Below are 21,245 nucleotides of genomic sequence, written 5' to 3' on the forward strand. Positions count from 1 at the left end.
CCATCCCCACCCCCACTCACCTATTTTACTCTATGCAACTTTCTCCTCAACCCCACCCTCCTCTCATTTATCTCTCCACCCTTCAGGCACTCTACCTGTATTCCTGATGAAGGGCTTTCGCCCGAAACTTCAATTTTCCTGCTCCTCGGATGCTGCCTGAACTGCTGTGCTTTTCCAGCACCACCAATCCCAGAATCTGGTTTCCAGCATCTGCAGTTATTGTTTTTACCCATAGATAAGATGAATGACAAGGGTCTTTTCGCAAGGTTGTGGGAGTTCAGAACTAGGGGGTCATATTTTTAAGGTGAAAAAGATTTAAAAAGGACACGGGGCAACATTTTACACAGAGTGATTCATGTGTAGAATAGACTACCAGAGAAAGTGGCAGATGCAGGCACAGTTACATTTCAAAGACATTTTGGATATATTCATGAATAGGAAAGGTTTGGAGGGATCTGGGCCAAGCACAGGTAGGTGGGATTGGTTTGATTTGGGAATGTGATCTAAGTGGACTAGTTGGACCGAAGGGTCTGTTTCTGTGCTGTATGACTCTATGACTATGAATACATGCCTCAAAGCTTGATGTAGGAGATGCTGGTTCCATTTCAGGTGAAACTGGCACCAGTAATGGAAAAATTCGGAGTTGTATCATTGGGACAGTATACATCTGAACTGTGCTGAGGCCAGTGTTCAAGCGCCCTGGATAATTAGAGAGGTAGAGAAGATTTTGAATTGATCAGTGGGAATAAGGGATCAAACTTGGGAAGGTGTTGTAAATAAAAGAATAAAGATAAGGTAGGAGAGAAAAGCATTAATAGAGGACATCATAAACAGACTGTGACAGGAAGGGATAGAGAGTGGATATCTAAATATGAAACAGATAGGACTAGAGGCTACAAAAATAACAAAAGGAGAAAACTAAAGGCTCTGTAACTGAATATAAGTAACAGTTGAAGCAAAACTGTTGAACTGATAGGATAAAAAGAAATAAATAAGAATGATCTTATAGTCAATTCAAAGACATGACTACAGGATGACACATAATTGGACCTAAATACTGTACAGTACATAACATTTAGAGTTAGGAAGTTAGGAAAATATGGAAATATGACTCTGCTAATTAATGATGTTAATAGAATAATAGAGATGGATGATCAAAATTCAGGAAACAGGGATTTAGAACTGGTTTGGTTACTGTTGAGAAATAATAAAGGCAAAAAGTCATTTTTGGCAGAGATGTACAGGCTGCCTAATACTAACCACATGATAGGATGCAGTATAGAGGAAGAAGTAATGCAAGCTTGTTAGAAAGGTATGACATGGATAATCTTAATCTATTTGGACTGGAAAGATTAGATGGGCAAAGGTATTCTCGATGAGGAGTTGATGGAAAGTATTGGGATAATGTCTTGAGACAGCAGTGTTTTGGAGCTGACCAGGCTATATTAGTCCAGGTGTTGTGCAAAGAAATTGGATTAATTTTTGGTCAGAGTATCGCGTAAAGGAGATGGGAGGTCATGTTGTGGCTGGGCAGGACAGTGGTTAGGCCACTTTTGGAATTTTGTGTGCAATTCTGGTCTCCCTAATATTAGAAGGATGTTGTGAAACATGAAAGGGTTGAAAAAAGACTTACAAAGATGTTGCCACGGTTGGAAGGTTTGAGCTATAGGGAGAAGCTGAATAGGCTGGGGCTGTTTTCTCTGGAGCATTGGAAGCTAAGGGGTGACTTTATAGAGGTTTTTAAAATCATGAGGGGCATAGATAGGGTAAATAGACAAGATCTTTTCCCTGGGATGGGGAGTCCAGAACTAGAGGGCATAGGTTTAAGGTGAGAGGAGAAAGTTTTAAAAGGGACCTAAGGACAGCTTTTTCACACAGAGGGTGGTGCATGTATGGTATGAGCTGCCAGAGGAAGTGGTGGAGGCTGATACAATTACAACATTTAAATGGCATTTGACCCAAGGGTCTGTTTTGTGCTATACATCTCTACAACTTTAATGTCCTGAAGCAGAGGCATCATAGCTGGCAGTAACTATAATGTTTTTAAATTTGAAAAATGTGTCTGAGACTAATATTTTTAACTTGAAGAAGGGAAATTATAAGGGCATGCAAACTAAAGTGAATTAATAAATTAGTTTAAGGATAGGTCTATAGCAATGCAGTGGCAGACATTTAAGTGGATACTTCAGAATGCACAGAATTGATACATTCCAGCAAGAAAGAAATTTCCAGTGAGAGAACTATCTGAAATTAACTAAAAATAATTAAAGATAATTTCAAAGTAAACAAAAATTTTATTTCAATGAAGATGCAAGTCAGAAAAGTATGCATAACATATAGAAAAGGAAAGAACGTTGTAAAAACTTCAGGTAAGAAAGATTGGAGTGAGAGAAAGCTAACTAGAAATATACAAGCAGACATTAAGAGTTGCATAAATTTTTAAAAAGTTAACAAAGTGGGCATTGGCCTTGTAGAAAATGAGTCTGGTAAATTAATGAAAAATAAGATAATGGCTGATGAATTAAACATGTATTTTTTTGTAAGTCTTCATAATCGAATATACAAGTAACATCCCAGAAATAGCAGTAAAGGGAAATAGAAGGGAAGGGTGGCTCAAGAAAATTATAATCGTCAGAGATGTGATCATAGAGTCATACAGCATGGAAACAGACCACTTGGCTCAACTCATCCATGCTAACCAGATTTCATAAACTGAACTAATCCTAATTGACTGCATTTGGCTCATATTCCCGTATTCCTGTAAACATTTCCTATCCATGTATATGTCCAAATACCTTTTAAATGTTGTAATTGTACTCTACCACTTCCTCTGACAGCTCATTCATATACATACTACCCCTGGTGTGAAAAAGCTGCCTGTCAGGTCCCTTTTAAATCTTTCCCCTCTCACCTTAAACTTATACTATTTAGTTTTGGACTCCCCTATCCTGGGGAAAAGACCTTGGCTATTCAGCTTATCTATAGGACCGAGCAAATTCTTGGATCTACAGACTGATAAGTGCTTATGTCCTGATGGACTTGGTCCCAAGATCTTAAATAAAATGGCTAGTGAGATAACTGTTGTGTTAGTTTTAATTTTCCAAAATTCCCTCGATTCAGTGAAGGCTACATTTGATATGTAAATTGATGGAGAAGGAAAGCAGGAAATTGTAGGGCATGTAGCTTAACATCTATCATGGGACAGATATTAAAAAATGTTATTAAAGAAGTTATAGCAGGACACAAAGTTTCATACACATAGGCAGAGTTAACATGGCTTTTTGAAAGGGAAATCATGTTGGATTCTTTGAAGTAAATAGATACAGAATAGCTAAGTGAATGGACAAAGATCTGGAAAATGGAGTATGATATGGGTAAATGTGAATTTGTCTATTTTGGCAAGGAGAATATAAAGATTCATATACAGAATCATCTTAATGGTGAGAGATTGCATAGCTCTGAGATGCAGAGGGATCAGGATGTCCGATTATATGAATCACAAAAGTTTAGTATGCAGGTACAGCAAGTAATTAGAAAAGCAAATGGAATATTGTTGTTCAATGCAAGTTGAACTGAATACAAAAGTAGGGAGGTTTTGGTTCAATATTACAGGACCTGTGTGTATCAAAAGTATTGTGAACAATCTTGATCCTGATTTAAGGAAAGATGTAAATGTATTAGAATTAGTTCAGAGAAGATTTATTAGACTCAAACCTGGAATGGCTGGGTTATCTTCCTAGCAAAGGTTGGTTAGACTAGGTTTGTATCCACTGGACTTTAAAACAACAAGTCGACTCTTGTTTGCAACATATAAGATCCTACGGGGTCTTGACTATCTGGATGTGGAAACGATGTTTCCCTTGTGGGAGAATCTAGAATTGGGAATTATTGCTTAATTTAATACAGTGATGAAGACACTCTGTTTTCACAATAATTGTGTGACCTTGGAATTTTTGCTCAAAAAGTGGTGGAAGCAGATTTTTTGAGTATTTTCACATAATTCTGATGAAGGGTTACTGAACCAAAACGTTAGCTTTGCCTTCTCTCCACAGATGTTGCTAGGCCTGCTGAGTTTTCTCAGCAATTTCTGTTTTTGCTTCTGATTTCCAGCATCCATAATTCTTTGACTTTTTTTGTTTAAGGGGAGCAAGGTTATCTGGGGTAGGTAAGAACGTAGAGCAATCAGATCAGCTTATTGAATGATGAAACAAGCTCAAGACACCAGGTGGCCTATTCCTGCTCGTAATTCTTGTGTTTGCATGTTTTGTTTGTAAGATTGAAACATACAATTCCTATCTGGAATGCTTTAGTTTGTAAAAGGTATTTCTGACCGAAGTCATTGGCAGACGTTTGACACCCTCATTGAATTCACTCCCTAACCAGTGCAAATATTGATGTGTCACCCCAATGGCTTCCATTGTCTCCTCTGGGATAGATTGTACAGGGTGGGCTTTCTTCTGCGTCCTCTATAAAATGTATAAATATATACTTGCTTATCTACAAGTTCAATTTCCTTTTTAAATCAGAATATTTATTAAAAAGTGCCCCATGTGTACAGTTCCCCTGGGCTATCTGGTTAGTGTAGCTGTGCTGAGAAGGGGTCAGGATTTATGAGGCTGGGTGGTACACTAGCATCATTAATATTTCTATCCTTTCACTGCTTCAGTGCCATACTCTAAGCTGAATGCTAATTTCCTTGTTAAGAATTCTCCCTTGTGGACAGGGGCTGAAAGAGCTTTAAATCACAGATGTAGAGTATCAAATGCAATAATGCTCTTCCAATAGTCCTCTGAAGCCTCAATTAATTAACCCTTGGGCTAAGCAGGCAGGTACATGGTTGTGGCCACAGGCGGTGAATGGATCAGATTTAAATGTGCATCTCATTTTCAGAGCACGGAACAAGCAGGGGTTTTTTTTCTCTGTCATTTTATACACTCGCCTCATTTGCTCCCTCCTTTAATCCGTGTAATTCCACCTGAGATCTGTCTAAGAATTAAAAGGAAATCGTGGCCGATTGGCACTATTGAAAATGAAACGCGTTAAACCATTTCTTTGTTTACACGCTGTCCCTAGTGAGTTCTGATTGTACACCGGCAATGGAAACCGACTCGCCTTTAATTGGCAGGGTCTGTAAGTAGTTGTCATAAGGAAATGTTTCAATAGAGATTATGTGCAGTACTTCACTTAAATCCACCCCGTTTTAGATTAGAACTACTGAAGACAGGTCAAGAAACCCAAGGGTTGGATGATTGACTTGTCTACACGATCTAAAAGAATGAATAAAAAGGGGGAAATTGTAAAACAGTCCTTCTCTTTATACTTCCACGTGCCACTTTGACTATTTTATTCATTATATAACGTGTAAATTAGAGTCGAGTGATACTGCCAATTGTAATTTATTGATGCACTGGAAGTAAGTCATTAAAATGCGCCTTTCAGACAAAATAGATGGGTGTAGATTTTACTGCTGTTTGTAACATGAGGATACATTTTGTGTTTCAATAAATGATGCCGTACATCATTGGAGTGTTTAGTAACCGCTTTTTACCCAAAGCAATGCGCGCAGTCAGGAGACAGGAGAATGGCGATTAACATATCAAACATTAACTCGCACTAACCCTCTGCTTTATAACCACAGTGCTGCTGTTTTCAAACTTCTTGTTTGTTTTCCCATCATGGGCCGTGAATGTATGAACGTTGTTCCATGCATTTATTTTCCTCCAGTTGTAATTTTTCAAAATGCAGCCTTTTACATTAATGAGCCTCGGTCTCTTGTGAGGCACTTGCATTACAGATTATGATGGCCGTAAATTGAAGCAATAAAATCACATTTTAGTCTCTTGATTATTGAGGCACTTACTGAGCTATAGTGCGGGCTTTATTGCAAAGTGCTCAGTCTCCCCAACATGTCACCCCATTCACGTCACTCTGCAGATCCTGATGTAATCCGGATTCTAAAAAGACAATATATGAATTGACAGATGGGTACTTATCAGATTTGCGCCCAGATTTCAAACTACTGTATGCGTTCAACTACATACCCTCTTCAATACATGAACCCGCTATTTTCTTGGCTGTGCAATTTATGTTCACCATAGAGTGCCCTGAGCAGTTTTATATCAGCCTCCGCCAAACAAGAGTGTACTTTCTAGTACTTCTGCCTGTTTGTCACTGGGCTGCCTAATGGATGTTTATGGAGTCATTTACGTTCATTGTTATCATCCACAGGGTTTTCTATTGATTCACAGATTATAAACGACTTGTCGACTACAAATTGACTTTCCTTGCTTCAGCGAGGTTTGGAAAGTGCATTTTGCATGAATTATTTAATCCCCAAAATATTCCAATAAAAAACGCGACGTGGATTTTTGATACTATTTCGCTCTCTTTATTTCCACCTGCTTCACAGTCTGCTATCTTTTTTTCCCCCAATTTGTTTTTGTTTTAAAACTGTCCCCTTTTCCAAATTTTGGCTGCAGCGCCAATGTTAGCTTGTGGTACGTTGCCCGAGCTGTATATGGGCGGAGAGGACAAACATGCGGGTTTTTTTAAAGTTTCTGATTTCATTGATACTGCTGTGTTTGTTGCGCTGAGATGATTGGTAACCGTGTATTGATGCCCGTGCAGATGTAGAAAACTAGGAATAACAAAATCCTTTTTCTTGTCAAGTGTTAGGAAAATGGCTTCGCTAATCATTCAGCAGAAAGGGCTGATTTATGCCCGGGTTTAACTGTTGCCTATGATTAGGGGGATGTTGGTAAGTGCGTTGGATGTTTAAGTGTAGCGATGAAGTAAATAGGCGATTTATTTATCGCAGTGCCGCGGGCCGCTGAGCGGAAGAGCGATTCTGCAAATTGAAATATAGCAGAGTTTACACTCCTGATTAGGGCTTCAAGCGCACAGCCCAAGGCAAACTCCATCGCTTGCTGGCACCTAATTGTCACTGGATTAATGTGCGAACAAAGCTGGTATCGGCAGCAGCAAATAACCGAGTGTCACAACAGCTGGTGGCCGCTGTCCATTTTGCAGAGACTGGAGAAGGGGGTGGGGACCCGGACTTGCTCAAGGTCGAGGTGAGCCGTGGCCCCAGTCAAAGGTTAAGTTTTTTACCTCTGGGCACCTGCAATACAGTTGTGGCAAATTTAAACCCTGGACATTGGGGCTTTCCCCAATGAATAAAGAAACGTTCTGAAACGCCAACCTTAGGGTCAACACTGCTTTGGTATATGGGAAAAGGTCATGGGAGGGTCAGTATCAAAATGTTTCTATATTCCAAGAATTATAAATGGAATTACATGGGAACGGCGACTCCAGACACAGTCATAGAGCAGTGCAAAAACCTGTACCCATGACAACCCGAAGGTTAAATCACGACCAACTTCCTCTCCCTCTCTCTAATGAGAGAGCAGTCCTATGGTCCAACTAAATTGCCATAGCGTTATCAGACATAGGGAAAGACAACTGGTCGTGGTTTAACCAGAGGGTCACCATACTTCAGGCAAGGGGACATGTTGAGTCCTTCATGGTAACCTCAGCCAGTGATGGGAATTGAGTGTTAGCATCACGTTGCTTTTCAAGCCAGCTGAGCTAAACCAATCCCCTACCCTCCAGCAGCACTCGGGTGACTTTATTTTTACCCAAGATGGTCACATTAATTTATTAACTGTTCCTTTAACAGCCCTTTAACTTTTTCTTAAGTTTTGTTTTTTTTTAAGTTATTGTTTCATCACTAACCATGAACACTGATTGCATAGCCTCACAGAGCCATATGTTTAAAGAAAGGTTAGGTGAGGTTCTGTGGATTTTTCTGAAGCTGCCTTTATTTTTATATTTCCAAACCCAACACCACTATCAATAATTTTCTAGTTAACATTAACAAGGCGATTGGAAAACAGATAACCAGCAAATCATCTTCTACAGGATGAATCATTTGCGATTGTGGTGAGTTTTTAAATGCACACAGTTTTCAGTTACTTTCTCCGTGATGCGAAAGGAATAACTTCAGGATAATATATCCTGGCCATGTTTCTGCAGCTCCCAGGGCCCAGTAGCAAACTGAAAGGATAAAACTGCACTGCTGAAAATTTGAAGGAAATAGAAAAAGCTCAAAATGCTCAACAGGTCAGGCAACATCTGCAGAAAGAGGAAAATAGGTTAACATTTCAGGCATGCTGGTAGGAACTCATGTGGTGCTGTGGTATAGTCCCTGCTCTTGAGCCAGAAACTCTTGGTTCAAGTCCCGCCTTAGGATCTAATAATGATCATGGAAGGTATGTTCATAATGTGGTCAAACAGGCTGAGAGCCAGTTTGCAATTCCTTTCAATATAAAGGTGGTAAAAATGGGAGCAAATTCTGGTGAGGTATGTGACATAAGGAAACTTAGGTCTTCTACTGTCACTACCAATAGATTGTGACCACAACATGCATGTAAAGGTGTATGGCTCTGCCACAGCTTACCCTCGTTAGGAGGTTCTGTTGGCTAGGTGACTGTTGGGGATCAGATTGGTGACAACAGCTGAGGTGAATGTAAGCTCTGTCTCCTTGCTCTACCACTGGTGGAGATTGCAGTATAATAGGTCAGACCAGCCTTCAATCAGAGAACTGCAGAAGATGAAAGTTCAGGTCTAACTTTTCATCAGAACTGGAAGATATTGAAAGACAAGACAGAGGGAATATATGGCCAATTATTCAAAAAGTGAAAAATAGATCAACTGTAAAATTATTGCATTGGCCATGGAATGAAATGAAATAAATCTCAAAACTGTAGATCAAAAGTGAGAAAAAGAGGTATCAAGGGCAAGTAATTGGGGTGCAGGCCTTGTTGAGAACTGTGTGTGAATGAGGATGGCCATTCTAAACATTCCCAAAAGTGTTCAGGGATTCCTTCCATCCTATGTTATTAACACCTATTATCAGAAAGGAGATGGGAATTGTGTTAAAACTGCTTTACCACCTCCCAAAAGTACCTGAATTATATTTTTTAACCTCCATAAATTTTTTCAATGGTGAAAATGTAAGCATTTCAGCCTGTGTTTGCTAACATTGCAAATCAACTTTATGTAAGTACAAATGATATTCAGGAAGTTCAAGAAGTCACCAACGTTTCTTAAAAGTGGGATTTAATCACATACTTTTGGTTCTTGTTTGCTGAACCCCAACAATGAGAAATGCACATTCCAGCTGCTGTAAAGCTGAAACAGCTCTGCAATAATATATTCTTCATGGTAAAACACATCTTGACACTTTTTACAGTCTTGAAGTTCATTTCCCCTCCCACCCTCCAAATCCCTTTAGAAACCATATTGATATCTCAACCAACTCTCAACACGCACTTGCAAATAAAGTATATAACAAAGAAAATTCAGCAGTTCTGAAAATCAGCCACTAAAATTGAAAATAAAATTCTCTACCATCTGCCAATAGTGAAAACATTTTACCGCACTGCTTATTTTGAACATATGTTCATACACTGTTTGACTTCCTCTGAACAATCTTGCTGCCCCTCTAAATTCTGCTGTACCTCATGCATGTATGCCTCCCTGACTGAAAGACAGATTGCATCAAATGAGCTCCATTGTGTTGCCTGTCCTTCGCCTACATGTAGGTCAAAGCAGTGTAATGATGAACAGTGAGACAGTGCACTACCAAATGGAACTCAAGCACTGGGGTATCAACTCAGAATAAATAGCAGATATGATTGCAGTCTTTCCTTCACTCAATTCAAACTAACCTAAACATAGCAAACCAGTTAATGGTCAGCGTCTGTAGCTTTTCATCAATATTCCATGGCTCTACCTCCATATGCCTGTTTAAAATGACTTTTTTGTGAAATTCATGATATTTTTCGATGACATCAGGCAATATGGTGAAAGCTGCCTTCGTTGTTTTCCTGTTCAAATTAAAAGAGGTCATTTCCTACTCGCAACCATCATCAAACTTATATAGACACCATCTCCAGCAGGGAAAAATTATAGCCAAGTATTTTCTTAGGATTTACTATATTATGCATAATTAAATCGTAGAATCACTGAATCCCTACAGAATGGAAGCCACCCATTTAGCCCATCAAGTCCACACCAATTCTCCAAAGTGCGTCTCACCCAGACATACCCCCTTATCATATATCCATGTAACCCTGCATTTTCCATGGCTAATCCCCAGACACTTTAGATTACTTACAGTGTGGAAACAGGCCCTGTGGCCCAACAAGTCCACACCGACCCTCCGAAGAGCAACCCACCCACCCAGACCCATCCCCTACATTTACCCCTTCACCCAACACTACAGGCAATTTAGCATGGCCAAATCACCTGACCTGCACATTTTTGGACTGTGGGAGGAAACCCACGCAGACACGGGGAGAATGTGCAAACTCCACACAGTCAGTTGCCTGAGGCAGGAATTGAACCCGGGTCTCTGGCGCTGTGAGGCAGCTGTGCTAACTATAACCACTGTGCTACCATGCCAATCCTCCTAACCTGCACATCTTTGGACTATCAATATGTATTAAATATATACCTATACATATCAATATCACAACATTTAAGATTAATTTTTTTCTCTCATAATTAAGTTAAATTTAGCAAATGTCAGAATGAATTAACTGTAATGCCCCCATTACTGAAATCATTGAATACCGCCTTAACAGTAATATTCACAACTAGTTTTGTTCCTCCTTCAGAGATTGCACAATGATTTTTTTGTTTCTCAATTGCTGACAAGATTACCATACGTTTTCCATGCCTTGTTACCTTAGTGCTGAACCTCACACCTGAAAGTTGCACCATTGCCTCCAACTAGTTATGTACATGAAGATATTAGAAAGACTTGTGGCATTTGGTTCCTTTCAGGACCTTGGGACATTCCAAATAATCTGTGATATACTTTTGAACTGTAGTTAGTGCACTAATGTAGGAAACTTAGTTACTAATTTGTATATAACAAGCCTCCAAAATAAACAACAGTATGATAATGACCCGATACTATAATTTTTGTGATGTTGATTGATAAATATTGCCCAGGAGACCAAGGATAAATTCTCTGCTCCTCTTCAATATAATAATATGGAGTTGCCTACATCCATTTGAAAGAATAGATGTGCCCCAATGATTTTCAGTTTAACATGGGATCCAAAAGCACTGTCTGACAGTGCAGATCATTACTTCACTGGAATGACAGTCGAGAATTTTATTTACGGAGCTTTGGAGGGAAACCTGAATCTGTAAGACATTTAAGCGTTTACTTGAACATACAAGGATATAAATTTTTGCTTAAAAATATTTTTAAAATAAATTGATTCAGGTGTCAGATTTAGCATGATTATAAAATTCTTATCTAAGACCATAAGATATAGGAACAAGAGGAGGCCATTCAGCCCCTCAAAACCTGCTCTATTATTCAATAGGGCCATGACTGATCCAACACTCCTCACGTCTACTTGCCTGCAGTTCCCCATAACCCTTGATTCCCCGACTGATCAAAAATCTGTCTATCTTAGCCTTAAATGTATGCAAGAACTGCCTCACAACGCTCTGTGGTATGAAGTTTCAAAGGCTCATAATCCTCTCAGAGAAGAAATTCTTCCTCATTTCAGACGTAAATTGTAATGAATTGAACCTCATTCCATAGATTAAAACACATAACCTAAGCTGCCAGTCAGCTGTTGGAGGTTCAGGACTTCAGATGAAACATTTGGACCAATATCCTATCTGCCCTCTCAGATGGATGGAATGAATCCGATCGCATTACTCAAAAAACAAGGTGAAGAGAGTTCTCCTTGTTTCTTGATTAATATTAAACCCTCAACAAGTAAAACAGAGATTGGTGATTTATCTCATTATTGTTTATGGGACCTTGTTTTGTGCAGATTGGTTGCTGTGTTCCTGTACAATTCAACAGTAATTATACTTCAAAGAGTAATTGCCTGTGAAGCTTCCACATGTCAGAGACTTTATATTAACATTCTTCCTTTTTGGAGTGGTGACTTACTTTTTTACTTATCTGCAACATAATGATAACATTTGCCTTTGTTCAACTATGACTGCCATAAGGTAAAAACAATGACTGCAGATGCTGAAAATCAAATACTGGATTAGTGGTGCTGGAAGAGCACAGCAGTTCAGGTAGCATCCAACGAGCAGCGAAATCAACGTTTCGGGCAAAAGCCCTTCCTCAGGAATAAAGGCAGTGAGCCTGCAGCATAGAGAGATAAGCTAGAGGAGGGTGGGGGTGGGGAGAGAGTAGCATAGAGTACAATGGGTGAGTGGGGGAGGAGATGAAGGTGATAGGTCAAGGAGGAGAAGGTGGAGTGGATAGGTGGAAAAGAAGATAGGCAGGTCGGACAAGTCAAGGAGACAGTAAGTGAGCTGGAAGTTTGAAACTAGGATGAGGTGGGGGAAGGGGAATTGAGGAAACTGATGAAGTCCACATTGATGCCCTGGGGTTGAAGTGTTCCGAGGCGGAAGATGAGGCGTTCTTCCTCCAGGTGTCGGGTGGTGAGGGAGCGGCGGTGAAGGAGGCCCAGGACCTCCATGTCCTCGGCAGAGTGGGAGGGGGAGTTGAAATGTTGGGCCACGGGGCGGTTTGGTTGATTGGTGCGGGGGTCTCGGAGATGTTCCCTAAAGCGCTCTGCTAGGAGGCGCCCTGTCTCCCCAATGTAGAGGAGACCACATCGGGAGCAACGGATACAATAAATGATATTAGTGGATGTGCAGGTAAAACCTTGATGGATGTGGAAGGCTCCTTTGGGGCCTTGGATAGAGGTGAGGGAGGAGGTGTGGGCACAGGTTTTACAGTTCCTGCGGTGGCAGGGGAAAGTGCCAGAATGGGAGGGTGGGTCGTAGCGGGGTGTGGACCTGATCAGGTAGTCACGGAGGGAACGGTCTTTGCGGAAGGCAGAAAGGGGTGGGGAGGGAAATATATCCCTGGTGGTGGGGTCTTTTTGGAGGTGGCGGAAATGTCGGTGGATGATTTGGTTGATGCGAAGGTTTGTAGGGTGGAAGGTGAGCACCAGGGGCGTTCTGTCCTTGTTACGGTTGGAGGGGACCAGGGGCGTTCTGTCTAGTGCAACTTTGTCTTCTTGGTCTTCTCATTCAGTCTGTTCAACACTGATGTCTTTCAGTATGGTTCTTAGCAGTTTATTTTCAAACGAAAACAAAACGTTATGTAAAATATTTCTTGTAACCTAGTCTTCTGGAAGTGATCGTGTTTTGAATCTGAAAATTTGCAATATTTGAATTTGTTGCTGCAACAAAGAATTTGTTCATACATTTCATAAACTCCGTTCTGTGCTCAAATTTACCAATGAAATGATCCAATCAAGCAAGCTTTCTTTTATCATCAAATCTACTGCTATCTACCAAAAACGGACATCCACTGGTCAATTCATGTGTAGGATTCCATGTAGTAAAAATCTTATTGGCCATCTTGAAAATAGGACCCTATTCATTGATGCTGAGATGGGTTTTTCAAAATTATCCTAAATAATAATGGCTACACTGATGAAATCATAACTCTCAATATATTGCCAAAACTCATGAAAGTACATATTCAACCATTTTTGGTCCTGAATGATCCCCAGACTACCACAAGTTACCCTCAAAGGGAAATGTGTCTGAAAAATTTGAACAGCAGGTGAAGATTAAGTCTTTCACCACTACTTTGCAGTAAACCCATGAGTAGTTTTCTCGACTAAAAGGATGCTGCTGATAAACTACACAAATCAGCAACGTGCTACATGAGTTTCAGTGCTCGTATGATGATGGGTATGTAGGCCATACACATCAATGACCAAGGATTGTATCAGACAACATGCCCTGTTGACCATTTGCAATGGGCAGTATGATGATTGTACTCAAACAACTCATACTTACAAGCTTCAGAACAGTATGTCCACCTTTAATTGTAATTTTCCTATTGGAAATTATTTATTAAATAATCTGAACTGTGTAATACCCAGTTTGCTTGCTTTGCAAAGTATTTGCACATGTGAAACTGCAAGTGTTTTTACATACATTGATAACATCATCTTATTAAGACTGCCAATCTCTGCTGTATTCGCATGGCAACATCTTGACAATCAGTCTACCTGCCTGGTCTGAGCGCTAAGATTCACAGTTAACTGTTCCTACTGCATCTCCATATCATAGAGTCATAGAAATGCACAGCATGGAAACAGACATTTTGGTCCAACTCGTCCATGCTGACCAGATATCCCAAACTAATCTAGTCCTACTTGCCAGCACCCAGCCCATATCCCTCCAAACCCTTCCTATTCATATACCCATCCAAATGCCTTTTAAATGTTGCAATTGTACCAGCCTCCATCACTTCCTCTAGCAGTTCAATCCATACACATACCATCCTCCGTGTGAAAAAAGTTGCCCCTTAGGTCTCTTTTATATCATTCCTCTCTCACTGTAAACCTATGCCCTCCAGTTCTGGACTCCCCACCCTAGGAAAATGATCTATCCTATCCATGCCCCTGACGATTTTATAAACCTCTGTAAGGTCACCTCTCAGCCTCCGATGCTCCAGGGAAAACAGCCCCAGCCTGTTCAGCATCTCCCTGTAGCTCAGATCCTCCAACCCTGGCAACATCCTTGTAAATCTTTTCTGAACCCTTTCAAGTTTCACAACATCCTTCCGATAGGAAGGAGACCAGAATTGCATGCAATATTCCAAAAGTGGCCTAACCCCAATGTCATGTACAGCCACAACATGACCTCCCAACTCCTGTACTCAATACTCTGACCAATAAAGGAAAGCATACCAAATGCCTTCTTCACAATCCTATCTACCTGTGACTCCACGTTCAAGGAGCTATGAACCTGCACTCCAAGGTCTCTTTGTTCAGCAACACTCCCTAGGATCTTACCATTACATCTATAATTCCTGCTAAAACTTGCTTTCCCAAAATGCAGCACCTCTAATTTATCTAAATTAAACTCCATCTGCTACTCCTCAGCCCATTGGCCCATCTGCTCAAGATCCCATTGTAATGTGAGGTAACCTCCTTCACCGTCCACTATATCTCCAATTTTGGTGTCATTTTCAAACTTACTAACTATTCCTCTTATGCTCACATCCAAATCATTTATATAAATGACAAAAATAGTGGACCCAGCACTGATCCTTGTGGCACTCCACTGGTCACTTGCCTCTAGTCTGAAAAACAACCCTCCACCACCACCCTCTGTCTTCTACCTTTGAGCCAATTTTGTTATCCAAATGGCTAGTTCTCCCTGTATTCCTGAGATCTAATTTAGTTAACAGTCTCCCATGTGGAACTTTGTTGAACGCCTTACTGAAGTCCATATCGATCACCTCTATCGCTCTGCCCTCATCAATTCTCTTTGTTATTTCTTCAAAAAACTCAATCAAGTTTATGAGAGATGATTTCATGCCATGTTGACTATCCCTAATCAGTCCTTGCCTTTCCAAATACGTGTACATCCTATCCCTCAAGATTCACTCCAACAACGTGCCCATCACCAACATCAGGCTCATGGTCTAAAGTTCCCTGTCTTGTCCTTAACACATTTCTTAAATAGTGGCACCATGTTACCCAACCTCCAGTCTTCCGGCACCTCACATGTAACTACCGATGATACAAATATCTCAGCAAGAGGCCCAGCAATCACTTCTCTAGCTTCCCACAGAGTTCTAGGGTACACATGATCAAGTCCTGGGTATTTATCCACTTTTTATGTGTTTCAAGACATCTGCACTTCCTTCTCTGTAATATGGACATTTTTCAAGATGTCACGATTTATTATCCTACATTCTATATCTTCGTTATTCTTGTCAACAGTAAACACTGGTGCAACCTACTTGTTTAGTGTCTCCCCCATCTCCTGCTTCTCCACACAAAGGCCGCCTTGCTGATCGTTGAGGGGCCGTTTTCTCTCCCTAGTTATCCTTTTGTCCTTAATGTATCAGTGTTGGCCCAATCAATCAGCAGCCTCTTCTCATGATGTATGAATTGGTGCTCCATTTTTTTCAGATCAGTTTCTTGTATTCTTAGTTCTGAAGGGTGCAAGATGAAAAATTCTGAGTTCTGATCCTTTTACTCCATAAGGTACAGGAGCAGAATTAGGTAATTCAGCCCACTGAGTCTGCTACAACATTCGATCATGGCTGATATGTTTCTGAATCACATTCTCCTGCTTTCTCCTCGTAACCATTGATCTCCTTCCTAATCATGAACCTATAAATCTCTGTCTTAAAGATACTCAATTACATAGTCTCCATAGCCCTTCTGCAGCAATGAGTTCCACAGATTCACTACTTTCTGGCTGAAAAAAATTCCTTCTCATCTCAATTCTAACAAGCCTGCACTCAGAGACTGCGTCCTTGGGTCATATTCTCTCCTACTAGTAGAAACATCTGCTTGTCACAAAGCTAGTCCTTTTTTTTCCTAAAAGCTGTTCCTTGGCTCAAGGACACACTGTCCTTGATTTTTTTCAGACGGTATTAAACCAGGCTGGGCTCTGATCAGACTGGTTTGGTACAGAGATGAAAAGGATTTTGAGAGGCCTTATGTTTATATGTAAACAGATGAGACTTCATACCAAAGTGGTCATGTTTTAAATGTGGCCTGTATAAAGAAAGAGGAGTGGTCAGCTCTCTAGCTGAGCTGAGCAGTTTAGTTCAGTCCAGAATTGGTTGGGAGTTCTACAGTGAGCTGTGTAAATACTCTCTCTTCTGCCCTTCAACTTCAACCTGTAAGCATCTGACCTTTTGTTGTCCTTTGCTTATTGGGACTGTTGTGTATATTCGGAACAACATACTTAAGTCTAGGTTGAATAGACTGAGTTCTATAGGGGTTCTTTATTCTGTTCCTCGTGTTTCATTGTGTAATTTTGGGAATAAATTTTTTGTCTGTTTTAAACCTGGTAGTCAACCTCGCTAACTTACCCCAGGTAATTTTCACTGTACACTTACCGAAACAATTGCAAAGTTATGGTCTGGGCTGCCTGCTTAAGAATATTTTGAGTCTGGCCTAGTCCATTATATTCTCCACATCTACTGTTCCCACGCCTATGGTGTTCTGTAAGATACCTGTCTCTCATCCTTCTGAGCTCCATTGAACAATGTATACGTTCTGTATTACCAAACAATTATTTCAAACAAACGTGTCTAAAGCTGAGCTTTACATACAATTTGTAAATACAAAGCCTTTACGCTCCTAAATTCCGAGAATGTGAGAAATCACAGCTGGGAGCAATGGAAGGTATGACATATGTAAGAATATAAATTCTGTGCAAATGTCCCAAATCCAAATCAAGATTAAAAGTGAAAATTACTTCCACTTGTATTCAATATCTCCAATTGAAAATCAATGCTGTTTCTCGGATAAAAACATAATGCTGTGTTGATTTGAACTGTCATAGAATCCTAAATGTTCTAAGTTGTTATTGGTATCTCTATCCTTTTGTGTTTCATGCTTTAAAACTGCTGACCAAAGATAATCTGGCAACAGATGTTTTGCATAGTATTCTTGATGCATGAAGTGCTCTACAAATGACATGAAAGGTCAGGGAATTTACTCGAGAGACAGTGGCTATAGACATACATCACATCATTGAAGCTGAACCTTGACATTGCAGAGAAAATTGTATGCAAAATATACGTTTCAAGGATATCTCTGGAAAAATGTTCAAAGATAAGATGATTGAGCTAAATCAATACATGTACAAATACCATTTATAATTAATTAGGATGGTAAATGGCAATATTTGTCCATACAATTCCTTTGTAAGGCAGTGCAGTGCTGGTGACCAGATCTTGGAGCCTCAATCTATCTGCAGCAACCTGAATTTGAAATTCACATTCTTCATTGTAATTTCTAGATCTGGCTGTTAGATGAAAACAAAATGCTGCAAATACTGAAAATCTGAAGAAAAATAAAAATTGTTAGAAATACTCACGCAAGGCCCAACAGCATTTGCAGAAACAGAAATAAAGTTATAATTCCAAGTCATGAGCTTTTGCCAGAATATCAGAGTGGGTTAAAGATCACTCACCATATGGCTGTACAGAACATTGGTTTGGCCACTTTTGGAATATTTTGGTACTTGTATGGAATGAGTTGCCAATGGAAGTGGTGGAGACCAGTATAATTACAACATTTAAAAGGCAGCTGGATGGGTATATGAACAGGAAGGATTTAGAGGGAACTGGAACTAGATTAATTTAAGATATCTAGTTGGCATGAACGAGTTGGACTGAAGGCTGTGTTTCCATGCTGTACATCCCTATGACTCTATGACATGACTATTTGAAGATCAATCAGTAGTTAGAATGCGTGTCAAAGTTCTCCATTGTTGGACATGACTTCCTGAGAATGTCTTTATCAACTGGTATCTGGACAACATTGAACTCTTCTATTATACATGATTAAAAATCTCTATTCCTAGTTATGGATCGATGAATATTTGTTCTCTGCCACCCTTTCCCCAAAGTTCCATTTGTATTGCTAAAAAGCAAAACCTCAATTTGCTTTCTGCTGCAAAATTAAAGTTGAAACAAATTGGTTGAAATTGGCGTCATTTGTGCAGTTTCAATTAATTTCACTCTTCAAGGATTTTCTTTTTGTCTTTCATGAAAAATAAATGCTGCAGTCTAGGATAGGATGTTATCCATGAGTTTGATTTTGGTACTTAGTTCCAGAGATGCATGGCTTGTAGATCCCCGTCTTACATTAAGCTTCCCATTGCTGTTTGATGAGGCAAAATAGTGGTGTACACACTTAGAACAGAATTGCACAGGTCTTTATAAATTCAAGCTGATAAAATATAGGCTTTTTGCAAGAATTAAATGGTTAAATATATAATTTTATATCTTGCCAGGATTTTCAACTTATTGATCTGTTTCTTCACATTTACCCTGGAAGCCCTAATCCACACTCAGCAATTTGCTGCCAAACCAACGCAGTTCCCATTTTCACACTCTAAATGATGTTTGGCATGAGAATATTTACTGCATGAGTCTGTAGTCATTTTGAGATTGTCATGGACTTTTTTCCAATAGCCAAATTCTCTGACAAAACATAGAGAGCAATGACAATCTACAACCTCTGATGCATTCCCCGATGGCAAGTATCCTTCCTTACAAAGGGGACAAGAGGGTGGTGGTGGAGGCCTGTGACCAGTGGAGTGCCAAGGATCAGTGCTGGGTCCACTACTTTTCATCATTTATATAAACGATTTGGATGCGAGCATAAGAGGTACAGTTAGTAAGTTTGCAGATGACACCAAAATTGGAGATGTAGTGGACAACGAAGAAGGTTACCTCAGATTACAATGTGATCTTAATCAGATGGGCAAATAGGCTGAGGAGTGGCAGATTGAGTTTAATTTAGATAAATGCGAGGAACTGCATTTTGGGAAAGCAAACCTTAAAGGACTTATACACTTAATTTTAAGGTCTGAGGGAGTGTTGCTGAACAAAGAGACCTTGGAGTGCAGGTTCATAGTTCCTTGAAAGTAGAGTCACAGGTAGATAGGATAGTGAAGAAGGCATTTGGTATGCTTTCCTTTATTGGTCAGAGCATTGAGTACTGGAGTTGGAAGGTCATGTTGCGGCTGTGCAGGACATTCATTAGGCCACTTTTGGAATATTGTGTGCAATTCTGGTCTCCTTCCTATTGGAAAGGGGTTGTGAAACTAGAAAAGGTTCAGAAAAGATTTACAAGAATGATGCCAGGGTTGGAGGATTTGAGCTATAGGGAGAGGCTGAACAGGCTGGGGCTGATTTCCCTGGGACGTCAAGGGCTGAGGGGTGACCATATAGAGGTTTATAAAATCATGAAGGGCATGGATAGAGTAAATAGACAAAGTCTTTTCCCTGGGATGGGGGAGTCCAGAACCAGAGGACATAGGTTTAGGGTGAGAGGGGAAAGATATAAAAGAGACCTAAGGGGCAACTTCTTTCACATGGAGGATGGTGCATGTATAGAATGAGCTGTCAGAGGATGTGGTGGAGGCTGGTACAATTGCAACATTTAAAAGGCATCTGGATGGGTATATGAATAGGAAGGGTTTAGAGAGATATGGGCCAAGTGCTGGCAAATGGGACTAGATTAGGTTGGGATATCTGGTCAGCATGGATGAGTTGAACCAAAGGGTCTGTTTCTGTGCTGTACATCTCTATGACTCTAACTGCATACAATGTTGGATGTGCATTATTCTATACAATCTTTGCTTTGTGTTCAAATTTGCTTGCGATAAAAGCTTATGCACCTATACGATGGCTTTCAGTGACTTATGAAGTCATTTTTGATATCAACATTTCCCAAACTCTCATCAGCCAAGAAATACTCTGCATTCCCCTACTGAGTTGGATATCTTCATGCTAAAGCACATTATATTATCTCGCTCAAGTACTCACTCAGTCTTTGTAAATGCCCACAAGTCAATAGACAATAGACAATCGGTGCAGGACTAGGCCATTTTGCCCTTCGAGTCTGCACCACCATTCAGTATGATCATGGCTGATCATCCTTAATCAGTATCCTGTTCCTGCCTTATCTCCATAATCCTTGATTCCACTATCCTTGATAGCTCTATCCAACTCTTTCTTAAATGAATCCAGAGACTGGGCCTCCATTGCCCTCTGGGGCAGAGCATTCCACACAGCCACCACTCTCTGGGTGAAGAAGTTTCTCCTCATCTCTGTCCTAAATGATCTACCCCGTATTTTTAAGCTGTGTCCTCTGGTTCGGCACTCACCCATCAGCGGAAACATGTTTCCTGCCTCCAGAGTGTCCAATCCTTTAATAATCTTATATGTCTCAATCAGATCCCCTCTCAGTCTTCTAAACTCAAGGGTATACAAGCCCAGTTGCTCCAGTTTTTCAGCATAAGTTAGTCCTGCCATTCCAGGAATTGACCTCGTGAACCTTCGCTGCACTCCCTCAATAGCCAGAATGTCTTTCCTCAAATTTGGAGACTAGAACTGCACATAGTACTCCAGGTGTGGTCTCACCAGGGCCCTGTACAGCTGCAGAAGCACCGCTTTGCTTCTATACTCAATTCCTCTTGTTATGAAGGCCAGCATACTATTAGCCTTCTTCACTACCTGCTGTACCTGCATGCTTACCTTCATTGACTGTACAAGAATACCCAGATCTCTGTACTGCCCCTTTACCTAAATTGATTCCATTAGGTTGTAATCTGCCTTTCTGTTCTTGCCACCAAAGTGGATAACCATACATTTATCCACATTAAACTGCATCTGCCAT

Source organism: Chiloscyllium punctatum, chromosome 2, assembly GCF_047496795.1.
Source record: "Chiloscyllium punctatum isolate Juve2018m chromosome 2, sChiPun1.3, whole genome shotgun sequence".
Lineage (NCBI taxonomy): Eukaryota > Metazoa > Chordata > Chondrichthyes > Orectolobiformes > Hemiscylliidae > Chiloscyllium > Chiloscyllium punctatum.